The sequence below is a fragment of the Schistocerca nitens genome, chromosome 1 (assembly GCF_023898315.1).
Source record: "Schistocerca nitens isolate TAMUIC-IGC-003100 chromosome 1, iqSchNite1.1, whole genome shotgun sequence".
Taxonomy (NCBI): Eukaryota; Metazoa; Arthropoda; class Insecta; order Orthoptera; family Acrididae; genus Schistocerca; species Schistocerca nitens.
This window is the reverse complement of record NC_064614.1, coordinates 294728563-294752101: the sequence shown is the minus strand read 5'-3', so window position 1 is coordinate 294752101 and position 23539 is coordinate 294728563.

Below are 23539 nucleotides of genomic sequence, written 5' to 3'. Positions count from 1 at the left end.
GTACTAGGGCAGCTGGACTCCAAACCCCATGGTGAACACACGGATGGAGGCTCTGCCTCAAATTGTTTAAATACAGACATACGTCCATCCTATCCAGCACAGCCCTGGAACAAAGAAATTCCCGACAAAATTCTAAATTCCCGCGAAAATTTGAAGCTCCAGGCTCCAGCCAATAGGGTAGGTTGGCAGGAGAGTAGAGGTGGAGGTGGGTAAGGGGTATGAGGAGGCTGAGGCACATGTGCAGCTGAGGAAAACACATGACATCAGCTGGGGGTGGGGGTGGGTTTGGTCAGGGTGGGGGAGGGCGGGGATGGTGGTGTGGGGGTTATTAATTGATCATTTTAATTATTCTGCATATCAGTCTGATATCAAAAGTGTGCTGACGCCGCCACTATACTCTTACTCCTAGGTGTCTCCAGTTGAGTAGAGGTTTTAATAGTCCATGTCTGCTTGCAGTCGGTAGCATTGGGTACTCGAAAACCTCCCATGAACGGAAAGATAATGGTAGAAATACACCAGCATTCAGAATTTTTAAAATCTTCATAGGCTGTTCATCTGATACTGTGATACGTGGCATTTCCAAATTATTTTATTGATTGGTGATCTCGTTGTCCTCTTGAGCTCCTTTAGAGTCATTATCCTTTGCAATCTGTTCTGGAATAAATTCCTGTTTAGCATTCAGAACAATTCGCTGCATGGCCTCAAAGTATCCCACAAGCAATTTTAAAGGTATACACGCAGTAAATCTCTTGTATTTTTACACTGTTCTATTCACTGGCTTGTCAGTGAACCATTCGGCATTTTCTAAATCGTTCACACCAGGGGATGAAACAGAGACATACATTTTAAGAGTTGATGTTATGCCTACACTACATGTACAATTAATCTCGACCCCATTAAGTACATATCGTACCTCATGCAACAGGAATGCTAAAGCATGAAGTGTAATATTTGATGCTACTGTGGCAGTACAATCCGGTTTCGTAAGTGATCCATCAAGATATACAAAACTCCTACATGGGTGGGTTAAAGGATCTTGTTGTGGGATGAAAATCCTAATTACATTATTGTTGTTAAACGTGGTTGATGCCTAAGGTTTATGTGAGAAGCATTCCTGGCATGCTATACTCTTACATATTCCCCCACTCTAGTTATAACGAACGACGTCATTGCTCATCTTCAGACCTACTGATTCAAGAATGTTATCAACTTGGTGTTCGGTTGTGAAGTGCCACACTCTGTGTTGTGCGTTTTGGTTTCATACCTTACACCCATTCTGTCTTTGTTAACAACATGGGAACACTGCAATCCCTGACAGATTGAAGCTCAAGACTGACACTTTCAGCCCAGCAAGTCGATCGTCGTTGTTTCTGCCTCCGAGAGGTCCCAGCTGGTTAAAGACCACTGGCGCTTCTGGGTCTCCGCTTTAGATGTAGTCGTACAATGAATTCCTCTCCACGAAAGTCGACAAGTTGATTGTCCTCGTCCACAATACGCAGCTCCAGATACCCCAATGTCTGAACTTTTATTGGGAGATAAATAGCGTTAGTAGGGGTCTCAACGATCTTATACCCCGTTCCAACTGATAGGAAGAATCTATAAATTGTATGCATCAATCTGTTGTTGAGATAAGAGTTTGTTGCAATGTTACACTTGACAGGGATTGTACTGACAGGAACTATATCTACTGACTGGCTCGATCTGTTGAGTTTAATAGGATCCTTCTTCAATCATGTCATTTGTGAAACCCAATATCTGTCCTATTGATCCTTTCCGGTTAAATTCAATCATTGCATTTACTGTCTTTGTTTCAGGTTTAGGTGTATTGATATTTGCACTTAGTGGAGTCCCTTTCCCAGACTGTTTGAAAACTTTATTTAATTCGTTAATATCGTATGCACCAGGTTCTATTTCTACAATTTATTTTCTGTGGTTAATTTCCAGATGGAATTTATTGTTAGCCTCTGTGATATTTGGTACGCTACTGTAAGTCTCCGCTCCAGTCAGCACAGTACTCCACTGCTCATTGCTTAAATCAGTCAGTAGGTAATAATTCGCAGATGATATTGATGATCAACCTTTTGAAGCCAGAGTAATGTCATTGTATCTGAACCTCAACTGGCGGGTGGAATCTTAATGTATCTCCTTTATAAATGATTCTTTATAAATGTTAGGAGGAACATAAGGCACAGGTGCCTGCATTCTGCATACTGACATATATATATATATATATATATATATATATATATATATATATATATATATATATATATATATATACCGCACAAACACACTGTGGAATCTTGGAATGCAGAACTTTTTCTTCACAAACTTTAGCAGATCTGTGATTGTAAGCAGTCTATCCCGTATGATAGCTAACAGACCTATTTTTATTTATGAAATGATCTAGTCCTTTCTTGGATGGTTTCAGGTACAGTCCTTTTCCGATGGTTGCTGCTCCCATTACCTGATTATGTCTTGTTGCTTCCCATAGTGGGTATGTTCTCTGTTCTGACAATATCTGCAGCACCATCAGCCAGTGAACCCAGCACTGAGAGATCTGTGAGGGCAGGAATGAGGAAGGGAATAATTCCACCTAATGTTTTGGGTATTGGCAGAACCCGGGGTGCTTTAAGCGATCATTTATGCTTCAGGGCAGTTTTAGCTGCCTATATCGCTGTCAGAATACAGTTTTTTAGACATTCTTTCTTCTTCTTCTTCTTCTTCTTCTTCTTCTTCATCGTTGTCTTTACGTAACTTGCTTGAAATTCACACCCGAACCCAACTTAATTTTACTAGACATTTATCAACTATAAATGCTACAATGCACTGTACTGTATGGCTATCAATTCTCGTACATGTTGCTTTGGCTTAATCAGGCTAAAGTTCGATGTGCATCTGCATTGTTGTGTTCCGAACATACCTTGTCAAGTAGGGCCTTTTCACCATGAGGCAAACGTTTTTGAAGCTTTGTGGCAGGTCCACAATAATTATAACCTGGAATCTGCAATTCAACAGGATGTTTGTTGAGAATGCCACCGCCTCCTATCATGTGTCTCCTATCACACATGTTATACTATTGTGCTGGTTGTGCTCTGTGCACCCCATTATATAGCAAATGGTTCTGTTCTGTTCAGATGTTCGACAATACTCTTATTCAGGTGGGTGAATGTTGAGTAGTAATGTATTCCATATCATTGCATCATGGTCTTCGAAATATCTACAGCAGAACTATTGTCCAAGATCGGTTTGGAGGTTATCGGGGCAATGATTCATCCTTGTCTGCAACAAACACCATTGTGATATTTCTCCACATTTTTGTTTTAATAGGTAATGTCCCAGCAAATTTGAAACACACATCAATAACCATTAAAACATATTTAAACCTATTATTCTCATGTGAAATTCCCTCATATCTACAAGATCAGTTATCAAAACCTTTAATCACAATACACCTATGCGACCTCTCTCTCTAAACTCTGAAATTATTAAGGTAACCTCATTCAAATGAGCGGTATTGCCCATAAGATCGGATACTATGAGCGGTTGTAGTTGATCCAATATCTGATTGGGGTTATTGTAGTATACTATATATCCTAATGGGGCTCATTGCTGACTTCTTTACGTTGAATGTCAGTACCATCATCACTGCTATGCCAGCTGTCTAATAATAATGGCTTTATAATGTCTATGTATTTCGCTCTGCGTCAGTTTCCTGCTTTCCTTTGCACACCAGCCAATGGTAGTATTTCACCACTCATCTCCAGACCTCTTGGTGAAAATTTTACTGTTTTTTAGAGTTTTAGGAAAATAAGGTTCAGTAGGCCTAACGTTTTTTGAAATTCCCTACTCCCTATCGGTGTGGTTTTTCCATTTAAAATTATAAGCTGCGTGCCCAATATGCATGGTTTTTCACCACTGACACCAAATTTTTTGTCCATACTGACATCATTGTGATGGTTAATGAAACTGGCAATAGTATCGTCGTCATCATTACGTAATTTCGCTGAGAGCTCATTGACATATTCAGTAACTGGTTTAAACATTTATCGCGGTGTCTGCTCTTGCTCCATATGTTCTAACCTTAGCAACAGTAACTTCTCTCGAAAAGCCTTCTGTGCTACAATGAACTTATGCTTAATTGACATCTTGCTATATAATAAGAGGGTTGCTTCATAGGCTGCACCTTCTACACATTTCGCTCAACGTTTATAGGTAAATCATATCGTTTTTTCCAATCCCATCAACCCTTACAGCTAAGTCATCTACTTTCTTTCTCAGAATGAAGCGCCTGTACATCTCTAGTTCCTTAACCCTAATAGCATATAATTCGTTTAGCAGTCTGAGAAGGTTGTAGGTACATATCTCTAGCTCTTAAACTTTATGTTCGAGAGACCAAAATTATTCATCTATGTACAAAAGCATTCCCATTCTATGCACACCTATCCTCTCAGGGTAAGTGCCTGACATACATATGAACTTTACCAGTGTGAATAAAATTCATCAGCAGCCATATAACTTAAGATATTATTTTATTTTATTTTATTGTGAAAGCAACCAGTTTCAGCATTTCATTATACCATCTTCAGGCCCAAAGCATCTTTAAAAAAAAAATTCTCTGAATATCATGAATTCAATCGTTGCTCTATTGCTTCATTTGAAGATGTGGTGAGTTGCTGTCATGTCTTCAAATGAAGCAGTAGTGTAACTATTGAACTCACAATATCCAGTGATTTATGGATGAACATAGATTACATACAAACTTATCCATGATATTATGTCTACAAAGATGTTCATCACTATTTTCGTAGCTATATATAATGTCCTGGAAGTTCTGATTGTACCTATCGTCAATCGTCATTCAGTTTCCTTGATTTATCAATAACAAGAGAACTATACTGAGTGTGATTCCAGCAATCTACGCATATCTTTACATCTTTACAAAATCATTGACTGACATGTCGGTTTCTTCATGCGCCTGGTAAATTTGTTTGAAATTCAAATTGTCTTGTTTGAAAGTTATAATGAGATTTGCATTATCCCTCAATGACTGTTTTGGGATTCTGGAATGTGTGTGACTCAAATAAAATACGCCAATATCCATATGATGACATCTTGGTTTTACACAGCAACAGCGTCAAATATGAACACTGTGTTTGGCTCTACTTTTTCTGGTGGGGGGACTTGATTGCTGTGACTAAATATCGTGTATGTTACACTGCACCCTGCAGTATCTTTTGTAGTAGCTAGTACTTGGGTTGAAACAGCGTTTTTAAAAATACACAAATATGCTCAAAGTGGATTCCAACTGGGTAAGCTAGTAGTCATTTGACTACATTTGTGTTGCTGCAGTTGGATGGACCCACAATTATAGCTCTTATGTTATCAGGAAGGAGCATCTTATTCTTCTTCTGGTATTCTTCCACACCATCACAGGTTCTTTCTTCACCTTCATTCCTGTACAGAATCTGTCAAATAATGGTTTATCATACATGTGGATTTCATTTTGAATATTTCTTGCTTATGGTTGTCCTTTAGTTTCTTTTGTCACTGTACTGATACTCAGTTATAAATGGTAAACATGCACACTATTCACTCAGAGACAGCCTACAATGTCTTTATACACACTTTTAATACAACACACACCATCTGTTCAATCTTTCCAACAAACAGGATAATGCTCTCCCTAGACCGAATATGTCTGTAACAATGGAATGTCGCAGATAAATGATTGTGCTCCTTGATTTCACATGAAGTACTGTGTCATCACACAATGTTGTAATTGAGAGAGTAAGAGCACCACAGTTGATGTCTGGTAAGTTATGACTTGTATAATGCTTGGTGGTTATCTGCTGATTGATATAGGCTTCAGCACATCTCATTTCATTGCATTTCTGCTTGGTAACCTTCATTTTAACATTTTTAGATACCTTTTCAAGTTCTAACAACACATACCTGTCATTTGCTTCGACAGCAGCTAGTATACCGATATTTAAACGTTTTGAAACTGCAGTTATTAAATTGTATGTTGAAGCGAAAGGCATTAGTGTCCTAGGTGGAACTGCTAGCTTCTCATCTACAACATGTACACCTCCTTCTTCTTCCAGCAGTATCGGAATCTTCTGAGAATGGTGTGTATGTTGGCAGCCAATATTGACTGTACTAAGTAGGATAGGACCACCTGCACACTTCTGTGAGTCAGGGACAGGTTGGGTGTATTCATCACTGATTGGTATAGACAACAGAACATCTTTGTCCTGCTCCAGCATTCTGATCAGGTGCCTAGCAGAATCCCATGGTGCCGATGCTGATTCTTTTCGTGACATGTCAGAGTTCATGGCAGGCCCCAACATGTTGGTGGTCATTGCTGCTTGCTGGTCTGGACATTCATCTCTTAGACATATTGACAGTGCCGTTCAAAAAAGTTGACAGTTACAGCATGAACAGTATTCTCTATAAGTTGCAAAACGCATCTTCACCCCATCCAGCTGCTCACCATTATTTGCAAAAAAAGTATTCTTCTTATTACACTCATCCATTACCTTTCCTTACCAATCTTCATGTGGGGAGCTATGGATGCAGTCCCCAGCTATGTGCTAGCATGTAATACTCTTATTAAAACCATTCCTGCTTATCACCAGCATCTCCTCAAATGTACACATGGATGCTTGCACTGGAGTGGATGGGCACCTTGCCTCTTGTGCTTTGGAAGAATGACTGGAGTTTTCTTGAATAGTCTATAGTTCCAACACACGCATTTATCAACATGAGTTGCAAAGTGTAACTTAACACTGTCCTGCTGCATCTTCATTATTTCATGAAGCATTTTCGTGTTCTTTGTATTTTCATCAAGTATCATCGCTTTTAAGCTCAGTGCAGGTATCTATGGACACTGTCTTCAGCTGAATGATTACAGCTAACATAGCTGTTCAATTCTTCCTAGTACAACACAGACATCTCATCCATTGAACACATGGTACAAAATAAAGACTTGTGTTTATCCTATCTGGCAGCTCAGCATATACTGAAGCTTCTTCACAAGTGGAGGAGGAGGTGAGGTGCAATGAGGAAGAGGGGATTGGACAAGGCCAATAGTGTGCTCTGGTGGTGGTGTTCTGATCTAGGTCAGTTTGTCTCTGAATCTCAAGGTGAACACCAAAATTTGACATTCCCACCAATAAACTTGAATTTACCACCATGTTTGAATTTACCACCAACATTTCAGTTTCCTCCCATTTCCAGGGGGGTGGTGGAAGTGGGAAGAGGAGGGGGTGAGGAGGGAGGGGGCAGGGACCCACGTACAGCTAGGGAAAACCCATGACATCATCAGAGGGTGGGGGTAACTAATTGATCAATTAATTTTTTTGCATAATTAATTTGACATCAATTTGATATTAACAGTGCCCCAATACTGCAATGCTCATATCAATAGACATTTTCGTGGTGACTATATCTCATTCACTGTTTGCCAGTGGGCATACCGAATGTATCGCTCGTCCAGTTCTGATTTTTGGGTGAGTTTTGTATATCTTGCCTTTACTGAGATGCTTAACTTATCTTCCAATAGTGCCTCACATTCTTCTACTTTTCTCTTTCTGTCTGGAAAAGTCAAAAGAACCTCTGTCTGAAATATTCTAAATTTTCAGAAGATCCATATGCTCTTTCTCGCAGTCGGATTTTCACAGTAGTTTTTTTGTACAGAAGTCAGCAGTCATGACTCAACGCTACGTGTATCAGTATTCTGTGACAAAGGCCGTGATCCCCTGCTTGAGCCACATACGACAACGCTAATGTGCGTTTGATTCTCGATAAATAAGAATATAAAGCACTGATAAAGCGATGCATTAACGATGTCCATTCAACGTTACAGTTACGGCAGTAAACGACTTATACACCACAAGAGGATGGCTGAAACATGCATTAACGATGTCCATTCAACGTTACAGTTACGGCAGTAAACGACTTATACACCACAAGAGGATGGCTGAAACAACTCAGCTTTAACGTAATTGGAAGCCACTGACCTGGCGATGGCATGGCGCTTTCGTTTTACCGAAACTCATTTACATGTTACGTGATCTGCTTCCAACGAGAAGCAGCATAAGCAAGAGAAATGCGTGACCCAGAACGTGTAAAATTTTTGCAAGTCGGTTGGAAGCAAGGAAAGAGACTCAATTCTAGGCGAATATGTAGAAACCGACCCCGCACGATCCTGTGTGATCGGTCGGGTTGGAGGGGGTTATAACACCGATCAGTGAGTTAAGAAAGTTTGAAATGACTTCCTTAACTTTACGTTAAAAATTTTTAGATACAAAAATATTGTGTAAGGGCGATAAGTCAAACACACTGAGACACAAAACAGTGGAGAAGGTAAGGTTTTTATTCGCAAATGTGTTCATACTTCAGAGTATTATGTTATCTGTCAGGTATGTGGTCTAATAATAGTGGACAATAGTTTGACAAGGTCTCCCGTCTCATCAATAAGGAACTACTGAGATCCAGAATAAACTCGGATTATAGCGTGTGTTATTCAAAGGAACCACGCAGCACTCTCCTGGAGAAATTTAAAAAGTCAACGCAAAGACAAAATCAGGATAGCCAGGTCAGGGTTTGAATCCTCTTCCTACCACAAACGACATTTTAATGTGTCACAGAGTTAATAACTCTCCGTCTGGATGTGAGAGGCATACAACAAACAGCTAAAGTGGGGCAAACCGCAGTCTCTAAATGGTTCAAATGGCTCTGAGCACTATGGGACTTAACAGCTATGGTCATCAGTCCCCTAAAACTTAGAACTACTTAAACCTAACTAACCTAAGGACATCACACAACACCCAGTCATCACGAGGCAGAGAAAATCCCTGACCCCGCCGGGAATCGAACCCGGGAACCCGGGCGTGGGAAGCGAGAACGCTACCGCACGACCAGGAGCTGCGGACCGCAGTCTCTAGCTCTGAATCGAACCGTTTCATTCTATTGCAGTTTTTCGTTCTCCCTACAACCCAACTACTATGTGCTCCAGTATACGTACGAAATCCAACACAAATATGAAGATATGCGAATACATTTCTCTACCGTTTACAGGATTAATGACACCATGGCTGAAGTGTGTCGATACAGTAGTTTACACTGAGACGTGACAAAAGTCATTGGATACCTCCTAATATCGTGTCGTACCTCCTATGGCCCGGCGTAGTGCAGCAGCGCGATGCGGTGTGAAATCGACAAGTCGTTGGAAGTCCTCTGCAGAAATATTGAGCCAAGCCGCCATCACGGCGATAGTGTTGCTGGGGCAGGATTTTGTGCACGAACTGACATCTCAACAGTGTTCCATAAATGTTCGATGTGGTTCATGTCGGGCGATCTGAATGGCCACGTCATTCTCTCGAATTGTCCAGAATGTTCTTCAAACCAACAGCAAACAGTTGTGACCCAATGACTTGGCGCATTATCATCCATAAAATACCACCGTTGTTTATGAACATGGAGTCCATGAATAGTTGTAAATGATCTCCAAATAGCTGAACATAATCATTTCCAGTCAATGATATGTTCAGTTAGAACAGAGAACCCAGTACTTTCCATGTAAACACAGCCCAAACCATTATGAAGCCACCACCAGCTTGCACTGTGCCTTGTTGACAACTTGGGTCCACGACTTCGTGGTTCTTGAGGTTGTGAGGCGTGAGACATGAGGTCTGAAATCGAGACTCATATTACCAGGCCACGGTTTTCCAGTCGTCCAGTCTCCAAACGATATCGTCACGAGCCCAGGACAAGCGTTGCAGGCGATGTCGTGCTGTTAGCAAAGGCACTCGCGTCGGTTGTCTGCTGCCATAGCCCAGTTACGCCAAATGTCTTTGCACTGCCCTAACGGATACATTCGCCGTATGTCCCAAATTGATTTCTGTGGTTATTTCATGCAGTGTTGCTTGTCTGTTAGCACTAACAACTCTACGCAGACGCTGCTGCTCTCGGTCATTATGTTAAGGACATAGGCCATTGCGTTGTCTGTGGTGAGAGTAATGCCTGAAATTAGCAGTCTCGGCACACTCTTGACATTGTGGATCTCGGAAAAAATGAATTCCGTAACGGTTTCAAAAATGGAAGTCCCATAGGTCTAGCAGAATCGCTTTCAAAGGCTGTTAATTCTAGTCAAGCTGGCATAATCACGTCGCAAACGTTTTCACCTGAGTATAAATGACAGCTTCGCTAATGCATTGCCGTTTTATATCTTGTGTACTCGATACTACCGCCATCTGTGTAGGTGAATATTGCTGTCTCGTGACTTTTGTCACGTCAGTGTATATTCGTAAGAACGAAGAACACCTGGAGACAAATACACGTACACCAAGCAAACCAGCCTGATTCCATCCTGATTAACAAGAACAACAACATTTACAGAAGCATCTTCTCTGTTTTTAGCAGCAGCCTACGTTATTAAATTTGCATGCACAGATTCACATGCACATTTCCTCCATGCACCCCTTCACATTGTGCCGCTTTAGTTATTTTCATGTTTACATGATATTTTTTAATTGAACAGTTAATTGGCCTGATTCACAAGCTCAACATATCCACCGACACACCAACAGTCTGTAGCAGTTTATATGAGATAAATTTTAATGCTCCCAGTGGTTTAACATTTTTAGTGCTTTTGTGTGACTACGTCTATGCCTCTTCCCTTGCACACCAAGAAATGTTAATTCTCTGAACTTTTCGTCCGGGAGCATGTCATTACAAAAGTACGAGTTTTTGCTATTCGGCATTTGGTTCGTTCAAATGGCTCTGAGCACTATGGGACTCAACTGCCGTGGTCATTAGTCCCCTAGAACTTAGAACTACTTAAACCTAACTAACCTAAGGACATCACACACATCCATGCCCGAGGCAGGATTCGAACCTGCGACCGTAGCAGTCGCACGGTTCCGGACTGCGCGCCTAGAACCGCGAGACCACCGCGGCCGGCATTTGGTTCGTCCATTGTTTGCGGCAGGAGTACTTCAGATACACACGAAACCAAAACTTCACTAGATATCGTGAATACTAAAAATTCTTGTTTTAGATCATAAAAAGTGAGGGCCACAGGAAACAAACTCTATCCTTGTAGCGGTCCTCCCTGACGTTCTGGAACCAATCTGTGAGGCTATGGACATAAGCAAGAGAACGTGTGGCTGGCGTAAAGGTTTGTGATGTTAGATCACCTCTCTTTCATGTTATCGCAACAGTGAAATGAATGCTTTTTGTTAGTAGGGGAGAGTTTCATGGTTTCATTGGAGGCTAAAAAGGACGCGCTGTTGTTGGCGCGACTCTGTGTTGAAGGGAATCCACATGATAAGACTGCACTGGTTCATAATTTTAGTATTAGAAACTCAACCTTTCGGCGGCAAGAAAAGGCTAGACGTAAGTGAGCTACTTGAAGGAATGAGAATGGGGTACGGCGCGAGAGTGTCCGCGTCAAATTTGGACTAGTACCCGTGGCATAGCAGCCCGTTAGAGGCTGCCACTTCTTCAAATCCTGCAAAGGAGCTGGTGAGTCCGCCTTCGTAATGGCGCCAACACATCTGCAGCGCACAGCTCCATACGGCACAGTCGTACTTCCCATGAACGTTATTCATAATGGTTCAAATGGTTCTGAGCACTATGGGACTTAACATCTGTGGTCATCAGTCCCCTAGAACTTAGAAGTACTTAAACGTAACTAACGTAAGGACATCACACACATCCATGCCCGAGGCAGGATTCGAACCTGCGACCGTAGCAGTCGCGCGGTTCCGGACTGCGCGCCTAGAACCGCTAGACCACCACGGCCGGCCGTTATTCATAGCACCGCGAAACTAATTCAATTTGATTTCGCACTTTTGGAATCCAGGACCGGTCTCATCTCCTTCTGCAATGCTAATGAATGTGTAGGCTTCTGGGCTTTAGTCAGTAACTTCCAGTCACTCTTCCAGTTGAGACTTACAGAATCAGTTATCGCTGAACTTTGGAAGAGAGTAAATTCTTACGAGGGCAAGAAGTAATTACGCTACACGGGAGTGACACTCCGTTGCATTTAATATTCAAGCAAATTTGGACAGATATAGTTGTCAACGAAAGGATATCGTTCTACGAGTCGGGGCGTGAAATGTCAGAAGCTTGAACGTGGTAGGGAAACTAGAAAATCTGAAAAGGGAAATGCAAAGGCTCAGTCTAGATATAGTAGGGGTCAGTGAAGTGAAGTGGAAGGAAGACAAGGATTTCTCGTCAGATGAGTATCGGGTAATATCAACGGCAGCAGAAAATGGTATAACAGGTGTAGGATTCGTTATGAATAGGAAGGTAGGGCTGAGGGTGTGTTACTGTGAACAGTTCAGTGACCGGGTTGTTCTAATCAGAATCGACAGCAGACCAACACCGACAACGATAGTTCAGGTATACATGCCGACGTCGCAAGCTGAAGATGAACAGATAGAGAAAGTGTATGATGATATTGAAAGGGTAATGCAGTATGTGAAGGGGGACGAAAATCTAATAGTCATGGGCGACTGGAATGCAGTTGTAGGGGAAGGAGTAGAAGAAAAGGTTACAGGAGAATATGGGCTTGGGACAAGGAATGAAAAAGGAGAAAGACTAATTGAGTTCTGCAACAAGTTTCAGCTAGTAATAGCGAATTCCCTGATCAAGAATCACAAGAGGAGGAGGTATACTTGGAAAAGGCCGCGAGATACGGGAAGATTTCAATTAGATTACATCATGGTCAGACAGAGATTCCGAAATCAGATACTGGACTGTAAGGCGTACCCAGGAGCAGATATAGACTCAGATCACAATATAGTAGTGATGAAGAGTAGGCTGAAGTTCAAGACATTAGTCAAAAAGAATCAATACGCAAAGAAGTGGGATACGGAAGTACTAAGGAATAACGAGATACGTTTGAAGTTCTCTAACGATATAGATACAGCATTAAGGAATAGCGCAGTAGGCAGTACAGTTGAAGAGGAATGGACATCTCTAAAAAAGGCCATCACAGAAGTTGGGAAGGAAAACATAGGTACAAAGAAGGTAGCTGCGAAGAAACCATGGGTAACAGAAGAAATACGTCAGTTGATTGATGAAAGGAGGAAGTACAAACATGTTCCGGGAAAATCAGGAATACAGAAATACAAGTCGCTGAGGAATGAAATAAATAGGAAGTGCAGGGAAGCTAAGACGAAATGGCTGCAGGAAAAATGTGAAGACATCGAAAAAGATATGATTGTCGGAAGGACAGACTCAGCATACAGGAAAGTCAAAACAACCTTTGGTGACATTAAAAGCAACGGTGGTAACATTAAGAGTGCAACGGGAATTCCACTGCTAAATGCAAAGGAGAGAGCAGATAGGTGGAAATAATACATTGAAAGCCTCTATGAGGGTGAAGATTTGTCTGATGTGATAGAAGAAGAAACAGGAGTCGATTTAGACGAGATAGAGGATCCAGTATTAGAATCGGAATTTAAAAGAGCTTTGGAGGACTTACGGTCAAATAAGGCAGAAGGGATAGATAACATTCCATCAGAATTTCTAAAATCATTGGGGGAAGTGGCAACAAAACAACTATTCACGTTGGTGTGTAGAATATATGAGTCTGGCGACATACCATCTGACTTTCAAAAAGCATCATCCACACAATTCAGAAGACGGCAAGAGCTGACAAGTGCGAGAATTATCGCACAATCAGCTTAACAGCTCATGCATCGAAGCTGCTTACAAGAATAATATACAGAAGAATGGAAAAGAAAATTGAGAATGCACTAGGTGACGATCAGTTTGGCTTTAGGAGAAGTAAAGGGACGAAAGAGGCAATTCTGACGTTACGGCTAATAATGGAAGCAAGGCTAAAGAAAAATCAAGACACTTTCATAGGATTTGTCGACCTGCAAAAAGCGTTCGACAATATAAAATGGTGTAAGCTGTTCGAGATTCTGAAAAAAGTAGGGGTAAGCTATAGGGAGAGACGGGTCATATACAATATGTACAACAACCAAGAGGGAATAATAAGAGTGGACGATCAAGAACGAAGTGCTCGTATTAAGAAGGGTGTAAGACAAGGCTGTAGCCTTTCGCCCCTACTCTTCAATCTGTACATCGAGGAAGCAATGATGGAAATAAAAGAAAGGTTGAGGAGTGGAATTAAAATACAAGGTGAAAGGATATCAATGATACGATTCGCTGATGACATTGCTATCCTGAGTGAAAGTGAAGAAGAATTAAATGATCTGCTGAACGGAATGAACAGTCTCATGAGTACACAGTATGGTTTGAGAGTAAATCGGAGAAAGACGAAGGTAATGAGAAGTAGTAGAAATGAGAACAGCGAGAAACTTAACATCAGGATTGATGGTCACGAAGTCAATGAAGTTAAGGAATTCTGCTACCTAGGCAGTAAAATAACCAATGACGGACGGAGCAAGGAGGACATCAAAAGCAGACTCGCTATGGCACAAAAGGCATTTCTGGCCAAGAGAAGTCTACTAATATCAAATACCGGCCTTAATTTGAGGAAGAAATTTCTGAGGATGTACGTCTGGAGTACAGCATTGTATGGTAGTGAAACATGGACTGTGGGAAAACCGGAACAGAAGAGAATCGAAGCCTTTGAGATGTGGTGCTATAGACGAATGTTGAAAATTAGGTGGACTGATAAGGTAAGGAATGAGGAGGTTCTACGCAGAATCAGAGAGGAAAGGAATATGTGGAAAACACTGATGGTTGTAGAGGGAGCTGTAGAGGGCAAAAACTGTAGAGGAAGACAGAGATTGTAATACGTCAAGCAAATAATTGAGGACGTAGGTTGAAAGTGCTACTCTGAGATGAAGAGGTTAGCACAGGAAAGGAATTCGTGGCGGGCCGCATCAAACCAGTCAGTAGACCGATGACCAAAAAAAAAAAAAAATAGTTGTCACAGATTTTTGAGTAATCATTTTATATATTGATTCTATAAATGTGTTTACGCATAAATATCAGCATTGAATTAGTTTCTGTTTGAACCCTTCACTTACTATAAATTGAAGCCCTTTAGTCTGTTTCCGGGACGATACTAGCAATCAGGTCAAAATCTTAACTAACGCACTGCTCCAGTCAAGTAGCATTCGTCCGAGTGAAATTTTTGTGCGAAGTTCCCACTTCAAGCACTGTACCTAGGGCCATTATTTTCGCGTTATCCATTTAACTTTCCGCATAAAAATGCAGATGTTAGTTCTTTAGGAGATGGACTGCTCACAGTTATTTTTGGAGGGTTAAGGGAAATTACCTCGTGGAGTTTCCACATATTCCGGTGTTCATGTCACGATCGAGTTTAGGTTTGTTTGGGAAGCGGCTAGTTACGTTAATTACGGGGTTCACATAATTTGGCAAGACTGTGCCTAAGATTGAGCTTCTGTCCTCAGGAAAGTTATCAGATTCATGAATCATAGTGTTATCGTAATTTGTAGGCAACTGTTATTCCAGTTGTGTACATTTTATACACATGTCTGTCACTAAACTAAGAGACAACAGGTCGTAGCGCGTTTATTGTAGTCCAACCTGGCGCCATTTACTAAATTGTGTCTTCTTCCCGTAGGTTGTAACAAGTTTTGTGGGTTAAGTTCCACTCGTGGCGATTCACCTGCGTCGCAAATAGCGTTGTGGTTGTTTGATGGGTTATATAAGCATAATATGTCGTAAATAATTAGGTGTTTGCGCAAAACTAAGACAATTACCAAAATGTTCTGACGTTCTGTGGTTTTTCACCCCATACATAAAGCGTGAATTTTAGCATTCGGTGTGTGGGAGGCATTATAGATTCCTAATGCGGAAACAAAATGTTGGAGTATCCAATACTTAGGGTCTGCGTGGTCTGTGGCAGTACGGCACCTCACTTATATGGATTCAGGGGAAACTCACCACAAACCAAAACCTTGCGCCGCCGTCGCTGCCGCTGCATTCAGTTCATCAGATCATGTAATTCTTCACTTTCACTGAGGATAGCAATGTCAGAATCTTTTGATTAAGATCCCTTCACCCTGAATTTTAAATCCACTCTTGAACCTTTATTTTATGTCCTTCATTGATTCTTCGATTGTACAGTAGCAGAAAAAGACTACTTAGCTATCTTAAACCTTCCTTAATCTGTACACTTCGTTCATGGTCTTCCACACTTATTATTCCCTCTTGACTCTTGTACATGTTGTATATTACGCTTCTATAGCTTACTCCTTTCTTCAGAATATCGAACATCTTGCGCTGTCTCACTTTGATCGAACGTTTTTTTCTGGAATCAACTTCACAATTGACTCTCTGGTGGCTTTACCTTTCCTAAAGCTAAACTGATCGTCATGTAACACATCCTCAATTTTCTTTTCCATTATTTTGTATTTCACTCTTGTTAGCAAATTGGACACATGTGCTGTTAAGCAGACTGTGCGAAAATTCTCGCACTTGACAGCTCTTGCAGACCTCGAAATTGTGTGAATGATATTTTTCTGAAAAGCGTATAGTATGTCGCCAGACTCATACATCCTATACTCCAACGTGAATAGTCGTTTTGTTGACACTTCCCTTAATGATTTTACAAATTATGAACTAATGTTATCTATCTATTCTGCTTTTGAACTGTAATACTGTTGCGACGGCAAATTAGAATCCTCAAACAAGTCACGAATGGCAACCACATGGAATTGCAAACAAAGGCTTGTAGTTCACAAATATTTATTACATACATCCCAAAAAACAGTTTTACAAAATCTTTTACAAAACCGGCCTTGCAATAGCCACCAATAGCAAATATAATTAAAAACCTTATACAGTCTTTACAGGAGTATGTGGAATGAAACACGTTAATCAAAGATCCTTCCGTTTAACCAAAAAACAAGTAGCCCCTGATAAATATAGATGACAACCATAACTGCCCACAAATTTAACAGGAATTTACCGGGAATAAATCCCCGTTGGCAAAACAAGCAACAATATGGAATATGAAATATATTTTAAGTAAAAGAGCAAATTCCCCAGCGGGAACCTTAGACCAATAATCAGATCATAGAACAATGGAATTTCACCAATTTTATAGTGACTTATTCCACTGAACTCACTGCTGAAATCCATTTTAAGTATAACAACAATATTTAGGCAGGAAAGACAATTATCTTTATGCGATGAAAATAACATCAAAGAAGAATTGAAGGAGCTACAACACACGTTTCGTGCCAACGGCTATGATGACAACATCATAAGAAAGATAGCTAAAACCAAAGGGAGCAGAACACGAGAAGAAAGCAAAGAAGAGAATTTTCCACTGGTACACTTATCATATGTAAAAGGCGTCAGTGAACGGCTAGGCAACGTCCTCCGCCGACGAGGTTTCAAACCGATTTTTCGAAGCAGTTACAGGATCCACGAAATGATAGGTTCCACCAAGGATGTAGTCAACAATCTTAACACTGCAGGTGTTTACGAACTACGGTGTGAGTGTGGAGCTGCCTACATAGTAGAAACAGGGAGACCTGTCAGCTTACGAGTAGCAGAACACGAACGCTATGTACGATTACAACAACATAATAAATCGGCGATAGCGGAACACCACCGTGACCTTGGACAACCTATCAGGTTCCAGGAAGCCCGAGTACTGGCGAAAGAATCGTGGATGCGAGAACGTAAAATACGGGAGGCGATCGAAATTATTAAGCAGCCTGACAACATCAACAGAGAAGATGGCTACAAACTCCCGGCGTCCTGGCTGCCGGCTATCCCAGTCCAACGGGCCGCGAGCGGTCGCGGGGCAGAAGCTGCACGGGACACGGAAGTATCTGCACAAACAGCTGTAGAGCAACTGTCAGTCCACTTCCGCGCACTCCAGGAGGAAAACTTGCCAAACAGAAGCCGAACGCTGATTGGCGGAATGCTACCAATCGTTGACGACATGGACATCCACGAATAGCCTCTTTCCTTCCATCTTCCCTTACGTCATGACTAGCCAATCATATTAGAGGGCCAATTAAATGTTTTACAACAGTGACGTTAGACATCGATAATCTGTAATAAATAGAATCACCTATCCCCATGCAAAACCATTCGTGCCCTGAGGAAGGCTGTTGCAATTCGGCCGAAACGTCGGTTTTAGTTTATTATTGTTAGTTTTTAGAAATGAAGCGGCATAATACCCAGAAGAATTTTAATCACTAATTATCTTTATAGTCTGTTTAAGTTCCAAGCAAAGGGGGGCATACCCCAATGGATGAACAACTCTAATACAAGAGTGAAAAAAACTACAAGGAACAGGAGACCCACCTTGGTGCAGCCCGAACACATTAACGAGAGGAATGTCCCAATAATTTCAAGAGGGAATACTCAACTTCTGCAAGTACTGGGAGAGCAGCGACTCTGACAGGATACAGCCAAGTAGTGCCGAGCGTCATGAAAAAGTAGTTGGCCGAGCTAACGGCGTCCGAACATATTTCAGTCAAGGCACTGCCCCCTGTAGTGGTCAATGCGGAACTGATTGTGCCCGCCGCTTGTAGTACACAGTAACATCTTAAATAAAGCAAAAGACAGACAACCAATCCAAAAGACACAACACAAACCCCCTTATTTCAGAGAAATGCAAGACCTCAAACAAATAGTATGGAAAATTGTTCACTTCTTACAGCTCATAATTCTTTAGTCTTACAAGCAGGCCCCAATAACAAGCATAAAATGTTTAGAAGTTAACCGCCTGCCGAACCAGGAGCATAAAAGCCCATAATACAAGAGACCAAACTCACGGCCCCTTCAAACGAAGACCACAGAATAAATCATAAGATACTCAAGTAACAGAACAAGCACACTGCCGTAACACTAAAAATGGCCTGCGCACTATCGTAGAATCACTCATGCAGGCTTCGCACTATTCACGCTTAGTGCTCCCGTCACTAAGCAGGTTTTTACACTCTTAACATCACTACTCAATCAAGAGTGAATTCCTTATTCCCGCCAAGGAGGGGACAATCACATACAAATCACTGTTTCCGGCTGTGAACACAATTTACGATCAGATTGATCACAAAACACGACTTCAAAGAAAAAGCAGATGCCCACCGTTAGTAGCAGCAAACGACGAGAATCCACATAGCCTAAACAATATACACACTTGCTACTGCATTGGAGGCCATCACCACCAGCCCGCATCCGACACACTCCTCAAATCATAACACGGCGCCGCGAGCAAATAACGCTCCTCCGTAACGGTCACTCCAAGACTCGCCAACACAAAATATGCCCAAGTAACGGCCAAGCACGACCACAAGGTCCCTGGAGCGGAAAACCAAGAGAGTCGTAACCGAAAGCGCCGCGCCTAAATAGCGGCCAGAAGAGGAAAACCAAAGAGAAAACGCACATGCCAGAACGAACGGGATTACTGCCCCTACTAGATAAGAGAATCACTGGTGCCAGCGACTTCCACACGGCTCAACTGTATCCCCTATCTCTTCTATATCGACTCTTTCTGTCACATCAGACAAGCATTCCTCTCGTAGAGTCCTTCAGTGTAATCTTTTCACATATCCGCTCTCTCCTGTGGATTTAAAGTGATATTCCATTTGCACTCTTGTTCTTAATTTTATCGAAGGTTGTTTTGACTTTTCTATATGCCGAGTAAGTCCTTCCGACGGTCATTTCTTTTTAGATTCTTAACTTTTTTGATGCAGCCATTTCGCCTTAGATTCCCTGCATTTCCTGTTTATTTCATTCCTAAGCGACTTGGTTTTCTGTTTTCCTGAATTTCCCTGAACATTTTTGTACTTCCTTGTTTCATCGATCAACTGAAGTATTTCTTGTGTTAACCATGGTTTCTTCTCAGTTACCTTCTTGGTACCTATGCTTTTCTCTCCAACACTTCTGATTGGTTTATTTAGAAATGTACATTTCACTTCAACTGAAACGTCTCCTGTGCTATTCCTCATGTCAGTATCTATAGCCTTAGAGAACTTCAACCATATCCTTTCACTCCCTAATACTTCTGTATCCCACATCTTTGCGGTTTTGATTTTTCGTCACCAATTTCTTAAACTTCAGCCTACTCTTCATCACTACTACATTTTGGTCTGAGTCTATATCGACTACCTCGTATGGCTAATTATCCAGTATCTAATTTCGGAATCTCAGTCTGAACATGATGTAATCTAACTGAAGTCTTCGCGTATCTCGCGGCGTTTTCCAACTGTACCTCCTCCTTTACTGATTCTTGAACAACGTTTTCGCTATTACTAGCGGAAATTTATTATAGAACTCAATTAGTCTTTCTCCCATCATTCCTTGCTCCAAGCCCATATTATGGTGTAACCGTTTCGTCTGTTCCTTCCTCTGCAATTGCATTCCAGTCCCCCCATGAGTATTAGATTTTCTTCTCCCTTTACGTACTGTATTACCCTTTCAGTACCCTCGTATGCTTTCAATATCCCCTCATCTTCAGCTTGCGACGTCGGCATGGAGACGTGAACTATCGTTGCTGGTTTGCTGTAGGCACTGATAACAACAACCCTATCTCACTGAACTCTTCACAGTAACACACTCCGTGTCCTACCTTCCTATTCATACTCCCGTTATACCATTTCCTGCTGCTGTTGATATTACTGTACACTCATCTGACCGGAAATCCTTGTTTTCTTTCCATTTCACTTCTTTACCTCTTCTGTATCTAGATTGAGCCTCTACATTCCCCTTTTTAGATTTTCTGGCTTCCCTACCACGTTCAGGTTTCTTACATTCCACGCTCCTACTCGTAGAAGTCATCCTTCGGTTGGTTGTTCAATCTTTTCCTCATGGTGACCTACTCCTTGGCAGTCCCTTCCCAGAGATCCGAATGGGGGACTGTTCTGGAATCTTTTACCAATGGAGAGATCATCATGACACTTTTTCAATTATACGCCTAATTTCCTGTGGATAGATATGCATGAGAGGTATTCAATGTAATATGTTGTACGGATGTTAAAGGAATCTCTGGGTAACAGGGTTGTGCTCAGTGAAAAGTTACCGAGAGATCTTTTTTCTTGTTATTATAAGTACTCAAAGGGAACATGTAAAGCAACTTGTGGACAGTTAACAAACAAAAATTCAAATGGTGAATCCTTACTTATATATAGTTCGTAATTTGTTGTAAGAAATAGAGTATTCAACCTTATGGTGGCAGTATTCACCATACTCGTTCTCGGTTACGTGTTGTATGAACTTTGTGCGTACACGATGGAGTGCGATTTCCTAATCAGCGTGATACGGCAGCAAGATTCGCACATGTACCACGATGACAAAAAGAAATTTAAAGGAAAAATTATTGGTCAGATTGGGCTCAAACGGATAGGTTGGCTAAACAGGAAACAGTGAGAGGAAGCGGAAGAGGTTTACCACAACACATCAGTTCGATTGTAATCATATATAATCCGGAGGAGAGATGAGGACCGGAGATCGACTCAATACATTCCAGAGCAGCTTCGCCAGGTAGAAGCAGCGTGTGAGGGTTCGATGAATTCAACATAATTGACTTTTTAAAAGCAATGAGAAAAGAAAATAACGACACAGGGAAGAAGTTCACACAGACAGAAGATATGAGGAAAGAAAATAAAGACGTGAGGAAAGAATTAGAGAGATGGGGTAAAAGATAAGACAAGGAAATAAAGACATGGGAGAGAGTGTAAGGACAAAATTCTGGAGGTAATTCAAGAAACCGAAAATTTTGCCTCAGTTCAGAAAAAAGGTGGATCCTGCGATAGATAAAGCAGAGGATGAAAAAAGAGTAGCGAATGAAGCATTAACAGCTAGTAAACAAACTGACAAGAATAATCATGGAGCGATATAAAAAATACGCCAAAGAATCGAGAGTAGAGAGCACTGTAGTGACCTAAGGCTGGAATAAGCTGTGTACCTTCTTGCAAACGAAACCAGAGACAAAATCAGGAGCCCGAATGAGGAGCACACTGCGGGACTGGACGTCACAAACCTATACGTCAATAAGAGAAACAGAAGAAATACGTACACCATTAACATTTAAGAATCAACAGGAGGTAATTAATTCGAAACTAGAGAGGAATATAAAGGAGTTTAAAAATATATCTGACAGCATGGAAAAGATGGGAGGATGGTCAGTATGGAAGAAGTATCAAATGATTCACACAATTGCGTAGCACTGCGCAGGTGCCGCGATCAGAACATTAGTGAATTTGACTTTGGTATTGGTAACAGCGGAAGCCCAGAAATATACAGAGGCAAAAAGACATGGAAAGTGTAGTGGCAAAACTGCAGACGAATGCAACATGAGAGGTATTGTTTGACTTGAAATGCTTTTTGCAGGTCTGAAATTTTGAAACATATAAGGACAAGGGGAATTCGCTTAACCACAAAACTTGGATTTCCCAGTCTGATGTACCATTACTACTGTTGTAGCCATTACAGTACAAAACTGATTTTCTCTGTGGTCATTTACAAGGAATTAGAACGGAAAAGATGAGCGGAATTGCCGCAACATGTCGCTCTTACCGAGAATTTCGTGATGCATTTCTGCAGGGCTACTAGTCTAGAGAGACGCAAGAATGAATAAAGCGTGGGATAATAATTGAAAAAGATACCGTAGGAGTGGGATTCAAGAGCCCAATAAAAGTCTTAGAATTGGTGATCAAGAAAAATAAGTTTCTGGACATGCCAGGCATGTACGTTACTACACGTAACTTCGGAACTGATATCCAAGTTTTAGCTGCTATATTCAACATGGACATAAATACTCTCCATAACATGCTGCACAGACTAAGCTTGGTGTCCAATGCGTATCACAGCTGTGAAGGAAAGAGCGATTATGAAGGACACATTAGCAGACTGTAACGTCAGCAGCGGCGCCAATTGTAATAATTGGTGCAGATATCCAGAAAATTGATATCAGTAGTCAAATGCACTTGAATAAGCTGGCTTCATGAACAATCGTCGGCTGAATAATGGAAACTGGAATGGTGGAAAAAGTAACTGATATTGCAGCTGAGGATGCACAATCAGAGAAATTATAACAGTGGACCACAAAACGACAGATTACACAATTTGGGGAATAATCAATGTTGAAGCTAAGAATTGAGATGGTGTGATGGGCCAAAAAGGCTTGAGATTGTGGAAATCTGTGGTCCAAACCCGTAAATGCGTCAGCATGATTTCAGCCCTACATGGTTACAGCCCTTCCAGAAATTAATGGTCTGATGGTGGGGTGGAAGCAAACACGCTGAAGAACCAAAGAAACTGGTACATCTGCCTTATATAGTGTAGGGTCCCCGCGAGCACACAGAAGTGCCTCAGCACGACGTCGTATGGACTCGACTATTGCCTGAAGTTGTGCTGGAGGGAATTGACACCATGAATCCAGCAGAGCTGTCCATAAAACCCTAAGAGTACGAGGGGGTGGACATCTCTCTTGAACAACACGTTACAAGGCATCTCAGAAATACTCAATAATTTTCATCTCTGGGGAGTTTGGTGGCCAGAGGAAGTGTTTATACTCAGGAGAGTGTTCCTGGAGCTACTCTGTAGCAATTCT